At 44.5% G+C, this 22664-nt stretch overlaps 1 long non-coding RNA gene across 1 annotated transcript; it reads left to right on the forward strand.

Annotated features, from left to right (window-relative positions):
- The first annotated feature begins 9926 nt into the window (after positions 1 to 9926).
- On the forward strand, positions 9927 to 22450 carry LOC137546177 (uncharacterized). The gene is made up of 2 exons (XR_011026190.1): positions 9927 to 10167; positions 22218 to 22450. It is a non-coding gene; the product is annotated as an uncharacterized lncRNA (long non-coding RNA).
- The last annotated feature ends 214 nt before the right edge of the window (positions 22451 to 22664 follow it).

A 22664-nucleotide genomic window follows, 5' to 3' on the forward strand; every position in this document is an offset into this window, starting at 1 on the left:
ATCAATTATTTATATATATTTACTTCATGAATTGAATATATATCTACAGTATAGCTATATTAATTTCCTACTTGATTTCTCTCCTTTGTCTATTAAAGCTGCATCAATTATTTCATCTGTTAGCCAGCCATCCCCTTTTAATGTCCGAAAAGAGTAGTCGTACAGTTGGCATGTTCCAACTATGGATTCAATGGTGGATGTATCCTTCTGTTTCCAAACTCTTCTAACTGCATCTGCAAGTATACAAAAATATTATAAAAAGGGTAGTAGGTATTGCTACATAAAGCCAATGGGGCCAGTAAGCAGAAGACGGCCCATGGGGCCATTAAGTATGACGTTTTGTTGAAGGTTTTCAGGCCTTAAGCATGATCATAGAATGTCATTTTTTAAAATATGTCGACGCATACTGTGACAAATGCCTTTTAATTATTTTCATCAAATAATATCCCTCACTTTAATTTAAATCTGTTCACATTATTGAAATGTGACCAGCGTTTTGGTAATTTTAAAATTTTGTAAACTTAATTGTTTAATATCTGGCCCATAACATTCAACAATATCATTCTATTTTCCAAATCCAAACCTTTGGCATTCTCTTTTGACAATGAATTTTTTTTTTTAAATCTTTTTTTGTGGACACCTCTTCTTTTGGATTATCAAATTTTGGTGCTGTTAGGGTCAGGTCTATTACAGCTCGTTTTCTTTTTGGAACTATTGTTTCCATTTCTGTACATTGTGATAAACACATCTTTTGAATCTTGTTTTGCACCCTCATCTTCATCTTTTTGGATCTGATCCAAACCTAATTCTTTTACGTCGATTTCTTTTTTGGTGGACGAAAAGGGACAGTTCAACTAATTTTTCTTTTTGTTGGTGAAAGCGGTATCGTCACCATAAAAATCAAATTTCAACAGCAACTGGTCTGAGTGTATTAAGTGATAAAGATGCTAATCTTGCATTCAATACTTTCAAAACTTTTTCTGCTGTTATGATTTAGTTATCACATACTTAAGGAGCACTGGCCCTTTAGTAGTCGGTGCCAAAGAATTGCATGCTGGGGGTTCTTTTTATCCATAATCTATTCCTCCTCTTCCCTTTATTTCCCTGCCAGCTCCTTATCTGAAACCTAACCCCCTACTCACTTGTGTTTACAAGCAAGGCTGAGGCGACTCAGCGATTGGAGGAGGCAAGAAAAAAGTAAAGGGTAGAAATGACATCACGAGTTAGCCTTAACTGTGGGCAAAAGACATGGCCCCCACCACTAACAGAATTCTCATCATTTACTATATAACATTCACTGAAATCAAAACGTGGACAGTATAATACATGTGTTATGTAAGTAGATCAAGTATTTATCTACTTACATATGTGTTTTTTTTCCCTGGCATAGTATGGCTGATCCTACTGCTTGAAGATATCGATTCCAATTTTGCATGGTTTGATGAACACGAATCCTTTAAATCTGATTAAGCAATTTCTTCAACTTTTTTTGTGCAGTACAATATTTTCTTCTTGTACAGGACTATCAACTGATCTAATGGAAAGGTCACTCATCTGTTATTTCCATGGAACTTGATTCCAGTTCAGTACATTTTATACCTGAAACTGAATTATTTTGGGCACTGGCATCCAAATCTTCAGCTGCAGGATTCTCTTCAGCCGAAGCTGCTAAAGAATCCTCTTCACTGCTAGAACTCATATGTGGTGATGTACTCCTCTTGTAGGGCTTCAGGTGGGAAATACTGAATTTAGTTTTCAATTCTTTCCTGTCTGTTTTTCAAAACAACTTGTTTTCCAATAATTTTAAATAGGTTATATGGTCCCCTTTAATCAGGCTCTATCATTTTGCCTTTTCGTCCTTTTTTCTGCATATTGTACAGTAATACCTCATCTCCTTCTTTGAACTGCATATTTTTGTATTTTTTCACGACTTTGCGCATGTATTTTAGTTGTTGCCTATTTTGCGCAACTTTATTTTTTTATTTCAGCCATTTTTTCTAACTTGCTCTGATAAAAATTTCCTGCTGCCTCACTACCTGGTAACAGTATTTCTTTTAACTATAAAAAAAAATTAAAAAAAACTGCTGCCTTTACAATTTGGATCTATTTGGACATTACCACAAAGCAAACTTTTTTTTTTAAATGTACCATATAGTATACCTTAACAAAATATAAAAATCTAATTACATAAAAAAATGTTGTACAAAAGTGTGATACAAAAATTCACATAAAATAAAGGAGATAGCAACTGAAGAGCAATTTCATGTTTATTGCAATGTAACACACGGGTAGTCACTGCGACTACAGCCAGTATATGAACTACGCAATACTCTAATATTAAGAAAATTTGGGCTATTAGGGAACCAGGTGGCTCCATTATGAGTATGTTGGATGAAGTGTATACGAATGGGAGTATATGTGTAAGTGTATGGAGTGATGTTGATGTGTGATACAACTGTGTGATACATAATGTATGGAAATTGGAACCTTTCAGGATAAATTTTTTAAGATTGTATTTATAACGCTTTCTTGTTAACATTCATATAATTTCATCTGACGCATATACACATCAATATAATATACTCCTAACCCCTAAATAAAGGTATTTGGAAAACTATACACCAGCGCCATCCCCTCTAAGTTTTCTCCTCATAGGTGACTCAGCATGGCCTTTGTTCTTTATGAAGACTGTACCTGAAAAGGATTTATACAAAGATGCTGGCCAGCCTCCTTGCTCGCTTCACACTTTGGCAGTTGGATGGAGCAACTGCCATTTGCTAACTGTTTTTAAAGATAAAGAAACCCCGGAGAATCCCCCATAAGGAGATGGGATAGTCCAAAACCTGTCGCTTCTGTCAGATTTCTACTACCTACTGTAAGTGACCGCAACATAGAAGAAAAGGAATTTATGGCTCATCTTACTCTGGAATAAATGCACTAAATTCAATGCCTTTACATTTTAAAATTTTACGATTTTTGCGATAGTGGTCCTTTAAGGGCTAACTGCAGGGCCATACAACTCAGCAGATAAGTGATGTCCCCCTTTTCTGCCCACCAAAAAGAATTCTGCTCGCTGCTATTTTTTATTTCAATAACTCCCTCTCTCAGTCCGCCATCCAATCACCGCGATGGTCTGCCACAGGCATCAGCCTATGAGAGCTGATCCCTATGATGGATGTATGTATTTTGCACGCATTGGCCCGCACAATCCCAATTGGTGTTAAATCAGTCCTGAGGCTGCCACCGCGCTCACGCAACTTGGCGTGATGTGGTCGTAAAGGAGTTAAAGTATATAAAACTTTAGCAATAAAACTTAAAAAGGAAACCTTTACTGAGAAAAATTATTTAAAATAAACATTATGTAACTGCAAATGAATATTAAACACTTACCTCGCCATCAGATCCTCTCAGAAGCTCACCATTTTCACCTTACAGTGATCCCTTCCAGTTCTGACAAGATTTTGTCAGAACTGAAATATAGCAGTAGCTGTCAGAAATATATCAGCTGCTGTGAGTTACAACTGAATGTGCAAGGTAATATCCATGTTTCCCTATGGTTCAAGTTGGCAATATGACAGTTTAACGGTGTGCTGACCAGTGATCACAGTGGACAAACAGGATGCAGGAGAGGAGAAAGATATTGATGAGCAGACATACATGGGAAGTAAGTATGATTTGTGCATGGTTATTTCACTATTTTGGAATGTAGAATTTTCATACAGGAAGACTTAAGATTACCTTTTATTTAACCCGTTGCGTACCAGCATTCTCTGGCCCCTTAAGGACCAGAGAGTGCCGGTACTGCAAAAAAGGTGTCTCCCGACTAATAGCCAAACACATCCGCCACTTCCCCATTATCACAGGGCCTTCTTTCTGATGCCACTATGACAGCAGGGCTCTATAAACTGCTCCCAAGCCAATGAAAACGGCTCCTGACCGGCTCACAGAACTGTGCTGTCATAATGATGGCAGAGTGTGTGTGCTGAGGTGACGGTTGTGTGGCGTGTATGGCGGTAGCAGAGAGTCATCGTTAAGCAGTGGAACAGCACAGTGTCGATGTTGCATTTTATGTCCTGTCAGAGCCTCCCAGACAGCAACTATCAACTTGTATTTTTAAACCAAGCTGATCCTGAAACACTATTACTTAATGATAATATTTAAAGAGGAACTCCAGTGAAAATAATTTAATATAAAAAGGTGCTTAATTTTTACAATAATTATGTATACATGATTTAGTCAGAGTTTGCTCATTGTAAAATCTTTCCTCTCCCAGATTCACATTCTGACATGTATTACATGGTGACATTGTTACTGTGGGCAGATTATGTAGCTGTTCTGGCTTTAACAGACAGCTATAAACAGCCATTTCCTGTGTGTGTCATTGTTACATTATGGCAGTTTGCCCAGAGTACCGTACGGTACCAGAGCCTCTTGTGGGAGGGGTTTCAGCACAAAATCAGTCATACAGCGCCCCCTGATGGTCTGTTTGTGAAAATCATTATATTTTTCATGTAAAAGTGGGTATCAGCTACTGATTGGGATAAAGTTCAATTCTTGGTCGGAGTTTCTCTTTAAGAGCATTTTTTATTTAATTATGTTATACAGGTTGTCATATAACCATCCCCACAAACATGACATTAATGGTAATATGTACAGGCATATTGCTGGATGGTCCCTGTAGTACTACCTTCATTGAAAACTGCGCAAAAGGTTGATCAGCGCATCACCAGGCCGCCTCCGAATGGCCTCGAATCAGAGGTGCGCTGAGCCCCCCAGAAACTGCAAACGCACGTTGAACCCAAACGGAAGCTCTGCATATACACCAAAAGCAAAGCTGTTAAGTGGGAGCAGCTGACCAAAAATGAATTAAATTAGTACATGGCAAGGAAATGAACAGCGCTACTTAAAAACTGACAAGTGCCTACCTGCAAGAGAGTGCAAGCCCCACTTGTGGGATAAAATACACACCTAGCATACACATGACCTGTCTACCACTGGAGGATGTTTGTTTCCGTAACAGCTTGCATGCAACCTATTAAGTACTCGTCCCTCCCGCTGCGAAGAAGTCAATCCTGATCCACCTTTTGCGCAGTTTTCAATTTTTGAATTTACTTGATTTGCCGCAACCAGGCTATGCATATACATAGGTTAGGATTTAGTTAGTTAGGTCCTCTCCCATGGAGGATTGACTTCTTCGCAGTGGGAGGGACGAGTACTTAATAGGTTGCATCCAAGTACTACCCTTATGCTGTGCTTAGTTACTGGCTGTAAAGAAAACATTGTTGACTGTATTATTTGCCGTATGGTTAACCATCTTCTGCGGTTGCAAATACTTGCAACACAAGATTCATTAACCTTTTGGGGACCGGCTGCCCACCCCCCCCCCACCCCTTACGGACCAAGGCCATTTTGCATGCCGGTGGGGGGGGGGGATCAGGTAGCCATATCCCCAATATAGTTTACTGGGCATAGTGTCCCCCTTTAGCCAGGTGTCCCCCTAATAGCAGGCAGTCGTTACTCACCGCCCTGCGATGATCAGCTCAGGCCCCCTCCGGCTCTGTCTGGCATCCTTGCTTGCACTGCTAAGTGTCCAATCGTGGCTTGATGACTTCATCAAGACAGGACTCAACACTTAAAGAGAATCTGTACTCTAAAATTCTTACAATAAAAAGCATACCATTCTATTCATTATGTTCTCCTGGGCCCCTCTTTGCTTTTTCTGCCACTCCCTGCTGAGATCCTAGCTTGTAATTGCCAGTTTTAGGCAGTGTTTACAAACAAAACGTGGCTGCTAACCAGCATGTGACAGGCTCAGAGAAGCTCAGTCTGTGACTCATACAGAGCCTGCAGGGGGCGTGGAGAGGGTGTGCATAACTTCTATCCTATCACAGCAGAGCAGCACATTCTTGCCTGAGCCTGCAAAGGAAAGAAGATTAGATAAGAGATAATACAGCCACTGTGCAACTAGGAAAGGCTGCAGTAGGACAGACCAAATTAGAACAGGTATATCCCCCCTCTTGGATGTGCACGATCGCATCAGGAGCGTAAATCCTACGCCTCATCGGTCTTAGACAGCCACAAGTATGGCATAGGATTTACACTGTGCAGCCTTAAGAAAGTTAAATACATGCACATGGATTAATCTGCATGAATTTACTAACACAGTTCAAGTTGCAACTAGATCTGTGGAGTCGGTACAAAAATCATCCAACTATTCAAAACCACCACGTCCAAGTCTAGGTACCCAAAATTGCTCCAGGCTCCTCGACTCCAACTACACAGCCCTGGTTGCAGCAATATTATATTTCATATGTGCCAACAGGAATTTATTTCCTATAGCCAGATAAATTTTTAATTTGATAAATATTATTTCTTATTGCAACAAAAATAAATAACTAAAAAATTAGGGTTGTTTTTTTTTTAACACTTACCTCCAGTTTCTTGAAAATGTTCTTTCATAATATTTTTCATTTCCTAAAGGATCCATCAATATCATGATGTTGTCATCAAATTGTACCATCTAAACCATGAGGAAGGGGGGGGGGAAATAATGTAAGAACATACTTTTTTTCCCATTCTTATTTTAATGTACTTTTCATGTTATTTACAGAGAGCCTGAAGTATGCTTAAAAACGCTAGAATGAGAGAGATTCTCTCATCCAGCATGAAGGGAGGCGATGATACAGCAGGGGGCGCGTCCAGGGAAAGAGAGCTGCCCAATGGCATGAACGCCCCTGCTGGGTGTTTTCAGCAGGCAATCCCTCTCTGTGTTCACCTCTGATATGGTGACAGACAATGTCAGCAATCTTGTGGGGCTATATTGCAGCGGTGGTGGGGGGCATAGAGCTGCAGTGTGGGGACACAGAGGCATGTCATGCAGCAGAGAACATGGATCGCATCGCTGTACAATGTAAATATATGGCGGTTCCACCAGCAGGGATGCAAGCTCATGGGTGAGTACGAAACGCAGTAAACAAGCCCATGGTACCTGCACGCCAATTGATATTAGACGGTCCTAGGGCTACCACCGCATACACGCCAATGAACTTTAGGCGGTCGGCAATAAATTAAGAAATATGCCAGTCTCCATTTCCGTATCGTTACATTTGTCATTTAAATAGTGCATGCAGTGCGATACACCTAAACACACATATTAACAGGTTAAAGGAAGGATACTTTTAATTTTCTGTTTGCTTTAATGTATCTACAGCATGCTATGTAATGCAGTTATACATTCTCGTGCACCATTTTCATTTTATTGTGTTAGTTATACAGGTAATGGAATGCAATGTTCCACTAGCCCAGTGATCTGCAAACTTGGCTCTCCAGCTGTTAAGGAACTACAAGTCCCACAATGCATCTGCCTTTATGAACCACGACTGTGGCTGTCAGACTCCTGCAATGCATTGTGGGACTTGTAGTTACTTAACAGCTGGAGAGCCAAGTTTGCAGATCACTGCACTAGCCTAGCCTCAAAGTGCCAGTCACATTTTTAGTGTAACAGAAAAAATGCAGTGCAAACAATTGGTCAAGTACCTATGTATGTTACATGGGATTTTTGTCTGAATAAGTGAAGAAAAGACTCATTAAAAAGTATCATTCACTTAAATATTGTAATTAGTTCAAGTCAGTGGCTTAGGTTTATTAATTTTCTGACATACCTCATTATCTTCACCGTTTTCATTTTTTCTTTTTTATGTTGTGCAATCAAAGAACCTCATGTGAGGCGTTTTTATTATCAATATGTAAAATTATAAAATATTCTTACAACTAATATCCAGTGATCACCCGTATTCACGGGGATGACCCACTTCTTTTCTTGTGGAAACACCTTCGGTAGTTTGAGAAAATACAAAAATAAAACATGATTGATAAAATAAGTCAATCACAGCCACGTGGTCTGGAGTGTAATGTGCAGGCGCAGAACACCAAGGGACATGATTGACAAAGCACAATGTAAGTAGGCTCTATTTTGTTTCAAAACGCCTGATGACTCCTTGACTCCTTTGAGGGCTGGAACCCACTAGAGCGTTTTTATGAGCTTTTAGGGAGCGAATCAAAACGCTAGCGATTTCCAAAAACGCTCACCTAATGTTAATTGATGGGCCAAATTCCACTGAAGTGATTGCCATTAACAAATTGCAAAATTCAGGACATGCAGCATTTCAGAGCGTTAGCGTTTCTGCAATGTAAAGTATATAAACGCTGGCATTATCGCTCGTCAAAACCTATTCAGAGCGATTTTGCTAGTGTTTTTACATTACTGCACACTGTAACAAAATGAAAATTGAAAGGACAGACCAATCAGAACTAAAAACGCTAATCGTTACACAACCGCTGGCAAATTAATTACACTTTTTATAATCGCTACCTAAAACGCTCATGAAAATCGCTTACAAACCGCTCATACAAAACGCTAGCGATTGCGATTAGCGATAGCGTTTTGTAGTGGGTCCCAGGCCTAAGGAAATATTCCTCAGGTCCCAAAATTCTAATGATGCCTTTCTGGTAGCATGAACCAGCCGTTCAGAGAAAAGAAGAAAACAGTAGGTGAACACTGTACTGACACAGAGTGAGTGTGTGTGTGTGTGTGTGTGTGTGTGTGTGTGTGTGTGTGTATAAGACGCACTTTTTCTCACCCAAAAATGGGATGAAAAAACCATGTGTCGCATATTGCAATTACAGATAGTCGCTGACATAGCATCTCACAGAGATAGGAGCCAACGACCAGCCACCATGTTGGGGTTTCTCCCTGTATTGTTCCCTTTAGTGTGACCCATATGTGTTCCCTTTAGGGTCCCCCATATGTAGTAATGAGCAGCTTAGCCAAGGTAATACTCACGCGACACGAAGGTGCCCACTGTTCCCCTCTGTGTTGTCCTCTACGGATGTCTTGTGCTCTGTTTACAAGATGTAATCAAACGGCAACCTGCGCGGGCATCACTGACCATCCTTGGAGCCCACGCGAGCAGACGCTGGTCACTCACTCCTTCCATGTAGTGGCAGGAAGTGACGCGACCAGCACTACAGGGAAGGAGTGAGAGACCAGCGGCTGCTCATGCCAGTTATGCCCGCGGATGTTGCAGCTTGATTACATCTTGTAAACAAGAGCGCTGGACACCAGAGGAGGAAGCCATCAGAGGACGATGACACGGAGGGGAACAGCAGCCACCATGGGCACCATGAGTATTACCAATGCTCATTACTACATACAGGGAACACCGGGGACAGGAAACTGAGTGGGCAAGAAGAACACAAGGGGGGGCAGGAGGATGCCACAAGGGGAGACATTAGGAGGAAACAAGGGGAGACATTAGGACGACACAAGGGACAGGAGGAGGCCACAAGGGGGAACAGAAGGAGGACAACGGAAACAAGAGGACAACACAATAATTGGGGGTAGAACATATAGAAGACGCCCCTAGACCATAGACGCACCAGGTTTCGTATATATTTTTTTCCCCTGGTTTATGCCCTTTAAACCTAGGTGCGTCTTATAGTCCGTAGCGTCTTATATTCTGAAAAATATCTAGGCATTTGATCATTTTTAAATATATTTTAAAAAATGTTAATATGCCATATTAATATTGCCAATATTGTGTTCATAAGTATGAACACAAAATCTTACCTTTACGAAACATCGAAATTGACCTCTAAACAATATGTTGCTGCCCACAATTGAAGACACCATAAAGACATCCAACTGAAATACAAAATCAATTATTTATATCTATTTACTTAATGAATTGAATATATATCTACAGTATAGCTATATTAATATCCTACTTGATTTCTCTCCTTTATGTCTATTAAAGCTGCATCAATTATTTCATCTGTTAGCCAGCCATCCCCTTTTAATGTCCGAAAAGAGTAGTCGTACAGTTGGCATGTTCCAACTATGGATTCAATGGTGGATGTATCCTGTTTCCAAACTCTTTAACTGCATCTGCAAGTATACAAAAATATTATAAAAAGGAAGTAGGTATTGCTACATAAAGCCAACGGGGCCAGTAAGCAGAAGACGGCCAACGGGGCCAGTAAGCAGAAGACGGCCAACGGGGCCAGTAAGCAGAAGACGGCCAACGGGGCCAAGAAGCAGAAGACGGCCAACGGGGCCAAGAAGCAGAAGACGGCCAACGGGGCCAAGAAGCAGAAGACGGCCATTAAGTATGAAGTTTTGTTGAAGGTTTTCAGGCCTTAAGCATGATTATATAATGTCATTTTTTAAAATATGTCGACACATACTGTGACAATTGCCTTTTAATTATTTTCATCAACTAATAATCCTCACTTTAATTTAAATCTGTTCACATTGTTGAAATGTGACCAGCGTTTTGGTAATTTTGTAAACTTAATTGTTTAATATCTGCTACATAACTTTCAAACAATATCATACTATTTTCCAAATCCAAACCTTCGGCATTCTCTTGGCAATTAAAGTTTTTTCCAATCTTTTTTGTGGACACCTCTTCAGTTGGATTATCACATTTTGGTGGTGTTAGGGTCAGGTCTATTACAGATCGTTTTCTTTTTGGAACTATTGTTTCCATTTCTGTACATTGTGATAAACACAAATCTTTTGAATCTTGTTTTGCACCCTCATCTTCTTTTTGGATCTGATCCAAACATAATTCTTTTACGTCAATTTCTTTTTTGGTGGATGAAAGGGACAGTTCAACTAATTTTCTTTTTGTTTAAGATATCGATTCCAATTTTGCATGGTTTGATGATGAACACTAATCCTTCAAATCTGATTTAGCAATTTTTTCAACTTTTTTGTGCAGTACAATATTTTCTTCTTGTACAGGACTATCAACTGATGTAATAGAAAGGTCACTTGTAACGATTTAGTGAAGCAACTCAGACGTCTGATTATTGTGTGATCTGCAGAATCACCAATAATGCAGACTCTATACCTGATTATGTGGTGATCTGCAGTATCACCAATAATGCAAGTATAGATGACAGGACACAGAAGTGTAGTGTTTTGGTGCAACAGTACTAAAGGATAGACAGACCTTACCAGAGGAGCTGGAAGGTCTATCAATAACAGACTGAGAAGTAAGACCTGACCTCACCAGAGGCACTGGTGGAGTCCAACTGAAGTAGCAGTGTAGATTAACTAGACCTTACCAGAGGAGCTGGTAAGGTACTATCTGCAAGAGTGACAGTAAAGTTTGGCTAGACCTTACCAGAGGAGCTGGCAAGGTACTATCAGTCACAGTTACTGTGTAGCTTTAACTAAACCTCACCGGAGGAGCTGGTGGGTACTATCAGACGAGCACCTCACCAGTGGCAAGGGCCCACTGGTGAGTAGAGAGGTCAGACAGGCAAGGTTCGGTAACTGAGAGGCAGATACAGTACAGAATCGTGAGGCAGAAGAGTAGTGCATAACAGAGATGCTCGGATGTGCCTTATCCACGAATTCGGAAATCCGCGTGGTTGCAAAAAAAAATCCGCATTCGGCCCCGCCGCATGCGGATTTTCGTCCGCGTCCACGCAACCACACGGATTTTTTCCCGTGAATGGCGTAATCACGCGTGGATTCACGCCCGGAGGCGGATTTTCTTTTAACGTTAATAACAAAGCCCCCATACATGCTACAGTCCCCCAAATAGCATGGATTATCGAGGTGATAAGGGGCAACATAACTTCAACATAAAAAATTCCCCCAAAAAATTTTTTCTCGAGAAAATGGATTTTAAAGTGAAATCAACACTTTAAATGGGGCTATTAATTGGTAATAAGTGGTTTTAAAAAGGGATATACGCGTTAAGCAGTCAAAGAGGTGAAGGCGAGTTCCAATGGCACTTGGCGGCGAAGGTACCGCTGGAGGAGGATGAGTGGCTGACGGCAAAAAGGCTCCAGAGAGGTTTTTGTAATTTTTTTTTTTTTTTTTTTTTTTTGCAGCAATTAGCAATGACATCGCAGCAGAGTTGTCAGTGGACACGGGCAGTGTGAACGCAGAGTGCAGTGGTGGTAGCGACTGAGTCAGGAGAAGAACTATGCGGGCGGTCAGTTCAGCAGCACAGAAGGACCACGGCAACATACTGGTGGTAGTAGTAGCAGCACAGCGTCATAGTGCTGGCCAAAAAATTAAATGCACCCGGCGACCCGGGCAGTGTGAACGCAGAGTGTAGTAGCGACTGAGTCAGGAGGACAAAGCGGGCGGTCAGTTCAGCAGCAGCAGCACAGTAGTAGTAGCACAGCGTCATAGTGCTGGCCAAAAAATTAAATGCACCCGGCGACCCGGGCAGTGTGAACGCAGAGTGTAGTAGCGACTGAGTCAGGAGGACAAAGCGGGCGGTCATTTCAGCAGCAGCAGCACAGTAGTAGTAGCACAGCGTCATAGTGCTGGCCAAAAAATTAAATGCACCCGGCGACCCGGGCAGTGTGAACGCAGAGTGTAGTAGCGACTGAGTCAGGAGGACAAAGCGGGCGGTCAGTTCAGCAGCAGCAGCACAGTAGAAGTAGCACAGCGTCATAGTGCTGGCCAAAAAATTAAATGCACCCGGCGACCCGGGCAGTGTGAACGCAGAGTGTAGTAGCGACTGAGTCAGGAGGACAAAGCGGGCGGTCAGTTCAGCAGCTCAGGAGGACCATGGCAACTTACTGGTAGTAGTACCATAACACCAAAAAATTAACCAAGGTAGGCACTAGGCAGGTAGTAAATGTCTTTATAAAGGCAGGCATAGTTAACAACAGCACATGCAGCAGCCACTTCATGTCCCCCTGTGTCCGACAATAGGGGCCAGGAACTCACCTTCCACCCAAGCCTGGTTGATTTTCAGGAAGGTGAGTTTGTCCACAGAGGCGTGGGAGAGCCGAGAGCGCTTCTCTGTGACCACGCCACCGGCCGCACTAAAGCATCTCTCTGAGAGGACACTGGAAGGAGGGCAGGATAGGAGTTCCAGGGCGTACTGGGAAAGCTCGCTCCAGATGTCCAGTCTCTTGACCCAGTACTCCAAGGGGTCCACGGGGCTGTCGGTGTCATTGAGCCCGCTGGATGACCCCATATAGTCAGACACCATGATGGTCAGTCGTTGCTTGTGCTGGTTGGTGGTGGATGCTGTGGCGGGCACCTCTGTTCTGGGCTGCTGCACTGCATACAGACTCTTGCTTAGGCTCTTCAGGTCTCCAGGGCGCCAGTTGCTGCTGCTGCTGCTGCTGGTGGTTGTTGTTGTGCTGCTAGTGGCAATGGCAGGCACCTCTTGCTGGCTTGGCAGAGCAGTTACAGTGGGGGAGGAAGGCTGGGGGAATGCTTCCAGTAGTCTGCGCACAAGGGCCTCCTTCAACTCCCTTGTGCGTTGCTCGGTGGTGGATGGCGTCATTAAGTCTCCCAGCTTCCCCTTCAGACGGGGATCAAGCATCAAGGTAATCCAGATGTCCTCCCTTGAACGCATCTGGATCACCCGGGGGTCCCTGCGAAGGCAGCGCAACATGTGCACAGCCATGGGAAACAAGTGGGCCCTGCCAGCAAGATCTTCCTCGTCCTCGCCATTGTCCCATAACGCATGCCTGTCCTCTTCCTGTGCCATGTCATTGTCCTCCTCAAACCGCCATCCACGTACAACCCCTGCTGCACTCTGCTCCTCCTCCTCCTCCTCATTCAGGTTAGGGACCTCCAACTCTTCCACTACCTGCTGTGAGCCCTCCTCTGAGCTGGACTGTGCTGCCATCTGCTCCTGTTCTTCCAACTGCCTCAGGGCTTCATCCCCACGCTCAATTAAATTGTCCATTGCCTGCTCCAGTAGACAAACCAAGGGCACCCACTGGCACACAGAGGCCCGCTCCTCACTGACCATCTTGGTTGCCTCCAGGAAGGGACTCAGCACCAGGCATACTTGCTGCATCAGTGTCCACTGAGTGGCAGTAATCATGGGGACTTGCTGGTTGCTGGGGACACTTGGGTCTAGCATGTAGGCCCTAAGAGCCAGCCTGTGCTGACACAGCCGCTCCAACATGGCCAGAGTCGAATTCCAGCGAACTGGCATGTCGATGATCATCCGGTGTTGTGGCCTTCCATACTGCTGCTGTAAGGTGGACAAGAGTGCAGAGGCAGTGGCTGACAGGCGGAAAAAGCGTACCACCGCCCGGGCATCCTGCAGCAGCTCGCTCATCCCCTGGTAGGTGCGCAAGAAGCGCTGCACCACAAGATTGAGCACGTGGGCCAAGCAGGGGATGTGCTGGAGGTTTCCCTGCTGCACTGCTGCCACCAGGTTGGCCCCGTTATCGGCTGCCACATACCCCACTTCCAGGCCTCTGGGGGTCAGCCACCTCCGCTCCTGCTTCCTGAGGGCGGCCAGGACGTTGGTGGCCGTAAGCCTCTCCTTCCCCAGGGTCACCAATTTTAAAAGGGCTTGGCAGTGCCGAGGCTTGGCGCTGCTGCTGCCGAGGCGGGCTTGCTTTCCGGGTGCTGAGGGAGTGTCGTGACAGGACCCTTCTGCATCCCCCCTGATCCCGCGTGGTGGCACCACTAGCTGGGCTGATGCGCTCTTGTCCTCCCTCCCTTCCATCAGTGTCACCCAGTGGGCCGTAAAGGACAGGTAGCGACCTGTCCCAAATCTGCTACTCCACGAGTCCATGGTCACGTGGACCCGCTTGCCCACAGAGTAGTCCAGGGAACGGGCCACGTTTTCCACCGCAAACTTGTGGAGTGCTGGGATCGCGCTCCTGCTGAAATAGTGGCGACTGGGGACTTGCCACTCGGGGATGCCAAATTGGAGCAGCGTCCGCATGGCGCTCCCCTCCTGCACCAGGGAGTAGGGAAGCAGCTGTGATGCCATGGCCCGGGCCAGCAAGCCATTTAGTTTGCGGATCCGCCTGTGGCTTGGAGGCAGAGGCTTGGTCAGACCCTGAAAGGTGTCGCTCAGCAGGGTCTGACGACGCTGGGATGCAGGGGAGACAGAGGAGAGAGACGAACACTGGCTGCCAGCCTCAATGTCTGTGTCCTGAGCAGCCGAGGTGGAAGAGCGCTTGCGTGCTACTACTGCTGCTGCTGTGGGGGATTCACGACCCTGAGGGAGGGAGGATGCTGCTGCGCTGGTGGGCCTTCTGCTCTCAGGAACCCCTGCCAGCAGTGCCTGCTTCCTCTTAAAGTCCGCATACTCGCGGCAGTGGCGGCTTCTCAGGTGGCCCTAAAGGGATGAGGTACCCATCTTGCTCAGACTTTTCCCACGGCTCAATCTTTTGCTGCATAACCTGCACACCGCATACCTTTTGTCATCAGTACATTCCTCAAAGCAATCCCACACTGGTGACTTTAATTTACTGCGGCCCCCACTAGCAGAGGGTGCAGCGGAGCAATGTGTGGTAGTAGTTGCCGGGGGTTGCATGGTGGTGGTGCCGGCTGAAGCAGTGTCCTGTCTACTTCCTCCACGCCCACTGCTGCCGATGCCCCTGCCCCTGCCTGACATATGGCGATATCCTTGCCTAGGCCGAGGTGACTCGTCATCCTGCTCTGACCATTCTTCCACGGACTCAGCAGGCTGCACATAGTTAGGGTCCACAACGTCATCATCAGCAGCATCATCATAATCCAGCTCTTCCTCTGACTCCCCCGCCTCCTCTTCTGTCCCTACATCCCCAGACACAGACCCCTCTTCTTCATCACCAGAACTCAACAACGCTTGTGATTGTGGCCCGATCTCAATCTCTGCCACATCAGTCCCCAGTAAGTCCTGTGCTTCTTGCATCAGCAGGTTCCCAGATGCCGGACTGAGGGACAGAACGCTGTCATCCTGGGAGGGCTGCTGACCAGTGGGTGCTGGGGTGGATGTCACAACAAGCGTGGGATGTTGGCTGCTGCTGCTACTGCTTGGAGTGGTGCTCACAGTAGAGGTCTGGGAGGAAGTCATGATGTCCATGAGCACGTCAGGTTCCATTTGCTCAACCACCACACGGGGACCAGAAACTTTAAAATATTTGGACAATGGCGTCCGCTGACTCGGCCCAGGCTTTGCTGCCCCCTTTTCTGCTGCATCATGACCACGTACAGCTGGGCGTCCTCTCCCTGGACGTGGAGCAGTCCCAGAAGTGGCTGAGGCAATTGAACTCCCTTTCCTCTCACCCCGCGAAACCCTGCCAGACATGTTGCTAGTAATGAATCACTGGATGCAGTGGGCACAGTACAAGGTCACTGAAGGATGCAGTGGGCACAGCACAAGGTCACTGAAGGATGCAGTGGCCACAGTACAAGGTCACTGAAGGATGCAGTGGGCACAGCAGTGGGCACTGGATATACAACTAGGTCACTGAAGGATGCAGTGGGCACAGTACAAGGTCACTGAAGGATGCAGTGGGCACAGTACAAGGTCACTGAAGGATGCAGTGGGCACAGCAGTGGGCACTGGATATACAACTAGGTCACTGAAGGATGCAGTGGCCACAGTACAAGGTCACTGAAGGATGCAGTGGGCACTGGATATACAACTAGGTCACTGAAGGATGCAGTGGGCACAGTACAAGGTCACTGAAGGATGCAGTGGGCACAGTACAAGGTCACTGAGGGATGCAGTGGGCACAGCAGTGGGCACTGGATATACAACTAGGTCACTGAAGGATGCAGTGGCCACAGTACAAGGTCACTGAAGGATGCAGTGGGCACTGGATATACAACTAGGTCACTGAAGGATGCAGTGGCCACAGTACAAGGTCACTGAAGGATGCAGTGGGCACAGTACAAGGTCACTGAAGGATGCAGTGGCCACAGTACAAGGTCACTGAATGATGCAGTGGGCACAGTACAAGGTCACTGAAGGATGCAGTGGCCACAGTACAAGGTCACTGAAGGATGCAGTGGGCACAGCAGTGGGCACTGGATATACAACTAGGTCACTGAAGGATGCAGTGGCCACAGTACAAGGTCACTGAAGGATGCAGTGGGCACAGCAGTGGGCACTGGATATACAACTAGGTCACTGAAGGATGCAGTGGCCACAGTACAAGGTCACTGAAGGATGCAGTGAGCACTGGATATACAACTAGGTCACTGAAGGATGCAGTGGCCACAGTACAAGGTCACTGAAGGATGCAGTGGCCACAGTACAAGGTCACTGAAGGATGCAGTGGCCACAGTACAAGGTCACTGAAGAATGCAGTGGGCACAGCAGTGGGCACTGGATATACAACTAGGTCACTGAAGGATGCAGTGGGCACAGTACAAGGTCACTGAAGGATGCAGTGGGCACAGCAGTGGGCACTGGATATACAACTAGGTCACTGAAGGATGCAGTGGCCACAGTACAAGGTCACTGAAGGATGCAGTGGGCACAGCAGTGGGCACTGGATATACAACTAGGTCACTGAAGGATGCAGTGGGCACACAAGGATGTCACACTGTGTAATGAGATGCTCATATGCCAGCGAGCGAGCGAGCAGTGGGCACTGGGCACGGCACAAGGTCACTGACAGAATGAATAAACAGCGCTGGCAGAGAGTGGCGGCGCTGGCGGTGTGACTGGCTGCCTGCAAATAGTACAAGTGTATAACTGTCACTGGAATATACAAGTGAACACTGCAGCTGCACTAACCTGCCTGCCTGCACTCTACACACAGATAATCCCCACTCCCACTACACTGCAGCACTGAACCTGCCTGCACAGCACTACACACAGTTAAATAATCACTAGACTCCCACACTCCCACTACACTACACTGACTACAACTAACTACAGCAATCACTCACTGACTAGCTAACTGTGTACAGTATAATGCTGGGAATACACGGTTCGTTTTTGCCTTCGTTTAAACCTTCGTTTCGATTGTGCCTTTTGTCCTTTTCGATCCCGAAATAATCAGTCATACGGTTAATATCACCACCCACGGTTTCGTTTTTTTTTCCGATTCTGATGGTTTCGTTTTTCCAATGATCGAAGGCTGCAAAGAAACGAAACGAAAATCCCTTTTTACAGGGACGGACTAGCATAAACGAATATATAATCGATCTGAACAGCCATCAAGCCTACCAATGGCTCGATTAGATGGATAAAGAGAGATAATATCAAACATGTTCGATCACTAGTCGTTCGTTTTTGGGGTCTATTAATCGAAACTATAATGAGATTATGACTATTTTCACATACGTTTTCAACACTCGATTCGTTTACCGAACGAATCGAAGGTTTAAACGAAGGCAAAAACGAACCGTGTATTCCCAGCATAAGAGCAGTGTTAGCAAAAAAAACGCTTTGTTTTTAACACAATAAATGCACTTGCTCAAACAACAATGGCCTGGAGATAATCCTCTTAGCACCACAGTCTAACAAGGACAGAGCTTTTCCATCATGGCCGCCGCTTTATATTCAGGAGGGGAGGGCATAGCTCCCCTCCTGTGATTGGTTGCTAGGGCCTGGCTGGGGCACTCTGATTGGCCTGCAATGTGTCACTTCCGCATAGTTTGACGCATTTCCGCAAACCACGACTTCAGCCCCGGGTTTCACGAGCGTGAATGCGGATTTCTGTCCGCATTCACGCGAAGCCGAAGTAGATTTTCGTGGTTGAAAATCTATTCACGGATTTTCGTGTCCGAGGCGGAATGCGTCAAAATGGTCGTGAATCCACGCGTAAGCGTGATCACGACCTGGCGGTGAGCACCACTGGTGCATAATCAGGCAGAGGTTCAGCAACAGAGTCAGGTAGGCAGAAGTACAGAATCGATAAGCAAATGCAAGGTCAGAGTATAGCCAGAATCATACACAGGTAAACAACAATATCAATATAACAATAGTCCTAGTCTTGTGTGAAATCCCTGGTTTCCTCCCAGATCAAAGCACACCGGATACTAGTCTAAGGTCTGAGCGCTAACACGAGTGTATTCGCAACAGCAGACAGGTTGCGAATGACCAGTGAAGGCTTAAGAAGCAGAGGAGAGCTCACAGCCACGCCCATCACCTAATCAGCCAATCCGAGCGGCGTGAGTCACCTCTGATGTCAGCCGACTGGCAGGTCAGCTGACGCGCCTTCTTCCAGCATAAAGCGCATGCGCGCGCCCGTGTGAAACAGCGACCCTATGAGCAAGAGACAGTGCCGTCCCCGGCGTGCTAGACTCCGGCGGAACGGATGAGGCCTGAGAACAGGGAACAAAGGCGGTTGCGGGTACACCCTGCGTGTCCGCAGCCGCCATACTTGCGGATGTTGCATCACTCTCATCTGTTATTTCCATGGAACTTGATTCCAGTTCAATACATTTTATACCTGAAACTGAATTATTTTGGGCACTGGCATCCAAATCTTCAGCTGCAGGATTCTCTTCAGCCGAAGCTGCTAAAGAATCCTCTTCACTGCTAGAACTCTTATGTGGTGATGTACTCCTCTTGTAGGGCTTCAGGTGGGAAATACTGAATTTAGTTTTCAATTCTTTCCCGTCTTTGTTTTTCAAAACAACTTGTTTTCCAATAATTTTAAATAGGTTATATGGTCCCCTTTAATCAGGCTCTATCGTTCCGCCTTTTCGTCCTTTTTTCCGCATATTGTACAGTAATACCTCATCTCCTTCTTTGAACTGCATATTTTTGTATTTTTTTCAGGACTTTGCGCATGTGTTTTAGTTGTTGCCTATTTTGCGGCTCTGTTACATTCACGGCAACTTTTTTTTTTTTATTTCAGCCATTTTTTCTAACTTGCTCTAAACAAAATTTCCTGCTGCCTCACTATCTGGTAACAGTGTTTTTTTAACTATTAAAAAATAAACAAACTGCTGCCTTTACAATTTGGATCTATTTGGACATTACAACAAAGCAAACTTATTTTTTTTTTAAATGTACCATATAGTACACCTTAACAAAAAAAAAAAAAAAAAATCTGTAATTAGTTATGCCCGCGGATGTTGCAGCTGTACAATTATGCCCGCGGATGTTGCAGCTGTACAGTTATGCCCGCGGATGTTGCAGCTGTACAGTTATGCCCGCGGATGTTGCAGCTGTACAAAATTGTGATAAAAAAAAATTAAATTAGGATGAACAAGCCATCTTATTGCATTCACATAAAGTAAAAAAAGGAGATAGCAACTGAAGAGCAATTTCATGTTTATTGCAATGTAAGCTTCTAAAACTTACATAAAGGCTGGATAAAATAAAATGACTATGTTGGTATAATGCTTTTATGCTGTTGGACAAAGAGCAATTTATTGGCTGCCAGTGCCACTCTAGTGCATTCAATAGGCAGTAACACTTATGGAGTGTATCACAAGAATTCCTTACTTTATAGCAAAAATGTAAAACTAAGATTTATTACAAGTAAGATGAATTATATTTTATGAAAAAGTATACTCACAAACTAAGGCTCCCTTTAAGAAAAGCAATGATTAGAAAGTTGAAGACAATTTTACCTAATCTTACGTTTAAAAGTTTCTCTCTCCAGATATAAGGTAGGGGATAATATCCATCCACAGAGGCTCTACCAAAATATAGCTAGAGATACTTGAAAATAGGCACCAACACAAGGGTATATGTTGAAATTTAAAAAAAAAAAAATGTATGAAAAAAAATCCTCTTTGGGGGAGAAAATGCCTCCACTACTTCCCTTTTAAAACTGTTAATTAAGTAAAGTCTTCCATTGTGTTTACGCCTCTTTTCAGGTATCCCTATTGAACAGATTGCAGGCTAACTGAAGTACGAAAAGTCAAAATTTGAACCCAGGTCAACTATGTTAGAGGCAGTGCACTTAACCTTTACACCATCCATCAACCATTATTTTTCACTAAACTTACAATTTTGTTAGTAGCAGGGCTGTGAAGTTGGTACAAAAATGCTCAAACTATGCAGGAGAATGATGTGATTCTTCCTCTACTACACATTCTTTATGAACTATGTGAACCAGGTTTATGAGTGATGCACAACATCTGTGTTCATTGTGTACAACATTCTCAGTGGATTCACTACAGCTCTATGGGTAGTGCATATGTACAGTATAGTACTAATATGTAACTTTGCCTTTTGGGCAACGGCTGCCTAACCCCCCTTAAGGACAAGGCCATTTTATATTGGGGGGTGCATTTTGGTGGTCTGGCAGCCAGATCCCCAGTATCTGTGTTTGTGCATCTGTGTAACCCATGTAGGCAGGTGTCCACCACCAGTCTGCCAGCAGCCTTCAATCACCTCTCGGGCTCCAGTGATGAGCAGCATGGGCCCCCTCCGCTCTGGCTGGTATCCCTGCGCGTACTGCCATTAAGTTCCGGGTCGCGGCTTGATGACTTCAAGAAGCCAGGACCCGACACTTAAGGCAGAGAGCTAGCAGTGCTGCCGGCCAGAGTGGAGGGGAGTGACGATCGTCGCAGGCACATCAGGAAGGTGAGTGGATCCTCTCCTCTCCCCCTCCCCCCCACTGCTGCTAAACAGTGATCACATGATCAGGAGCCAACCGCAATGGCTCCTATTAACTGAGGGAATATGACAGCTGTCATATCTCCCCCTCTCCCCTCGGGTGTGCACGATCGCGTCGGGAGCAGAAGCAGCGGGTGGCATAGATCCTACACCGCATCAGCCTTAGACTGCCACAAGTCTGGTGTAGGATCTAATACACCCAGTCCCAAGAGGGTTAAAGTAAAGCTGAAACAGATGAAAAAAAAAGTATACATACCTGGGGCTTCCTCCAGCCCACTTCAGGCTAATCAGTCCCTCAATGTCCTCCTCCACCACCTGTATCTTCTGCTATGGGTTCAGGTTCTCAGATCTCATGAGCAAAGTAAGTGCATACATTTGCAATCAAAATTTGCATAAACCAACATCAGCGCAGTATTTGCAGAATTATTTACATATCATTGACCATCTCTATTATTGACAGAGCTACACATCAGGCTTTATTCTTACAGCATAGATGTTATGTAGTGTACATAAAAGATTCCAGTGTACACATTATATAAACAGTCACAATCAGGTATGCATTTATGGCTTAAAAAAAATAAAAATAAAAAAAAAAGTTACTGCTTTATTGGAGCAGCACTGGTAACTATTTGATTGGTTGATTTTTGTGTACCAAGCACAGCTATTACTGTTATTTATGATGACTATTTTCTGAGAAATTGAAGATTTTATAATACTTTATTTTAATTACAGTATAAATTCATTATGAATCGTAGTCGGTGCATTTTTCCCCTACTCCCGACTACTGGTATATCAAAATTTGCTCTGACTCCTCGACTACGAATCCACAGCTCTGGTTAACAGTATTTTTCTTTTCTTTCTTTTTTTTTTTTTTTTGCACATTTAATGTCTACATAGCGTAATTACATTGCATATCCCAACATACTGGGTAGTCTTCGGGAAAATCACAAGGAAACCTTGCTTCTCGCCCGTACAGCATCATGAACGGACTCTGCTTAATTGCCCACTGTCTTTTTGAGCGAAGAGAAAAAAAAGTGTGGCCTGAAGGTACAGATCCCAATTTTTCTGCTGTTTTTACTTTAACTTTGACAGAGCCCTGTTAAAAAATAAACTTCTTATTTAAAAAACAATTATAGTGTATGTGTACACACACACTAATATTTATATATATATATATATATACAAATATATATATATATATATATATATATATATATATATATATATATATATATATATATATATATATTATATTGTGATATGCGGGGGTTTTGGGGATCAATGCAACCACAGGGAGGCAGCCGTAAAGTTTCAAAAACACAGTCTATTTATTGCTTGTCAAAC

Source organism: Hyperolius riggenbachi, chromosome 2 (assembly GCF_040937935.1).
Source record: "Hyperolius riggenbachi isolate aHypRig1 chromosome 2, aHypRig1.pri, whole genome shotgun sequence".
Lineage (NCBI taxonomy): Eukaryota > Metazoa > Chordata > Amphibia > Anura > Hyperoliidae > Hyperolius > Hyperolius riggenbachi.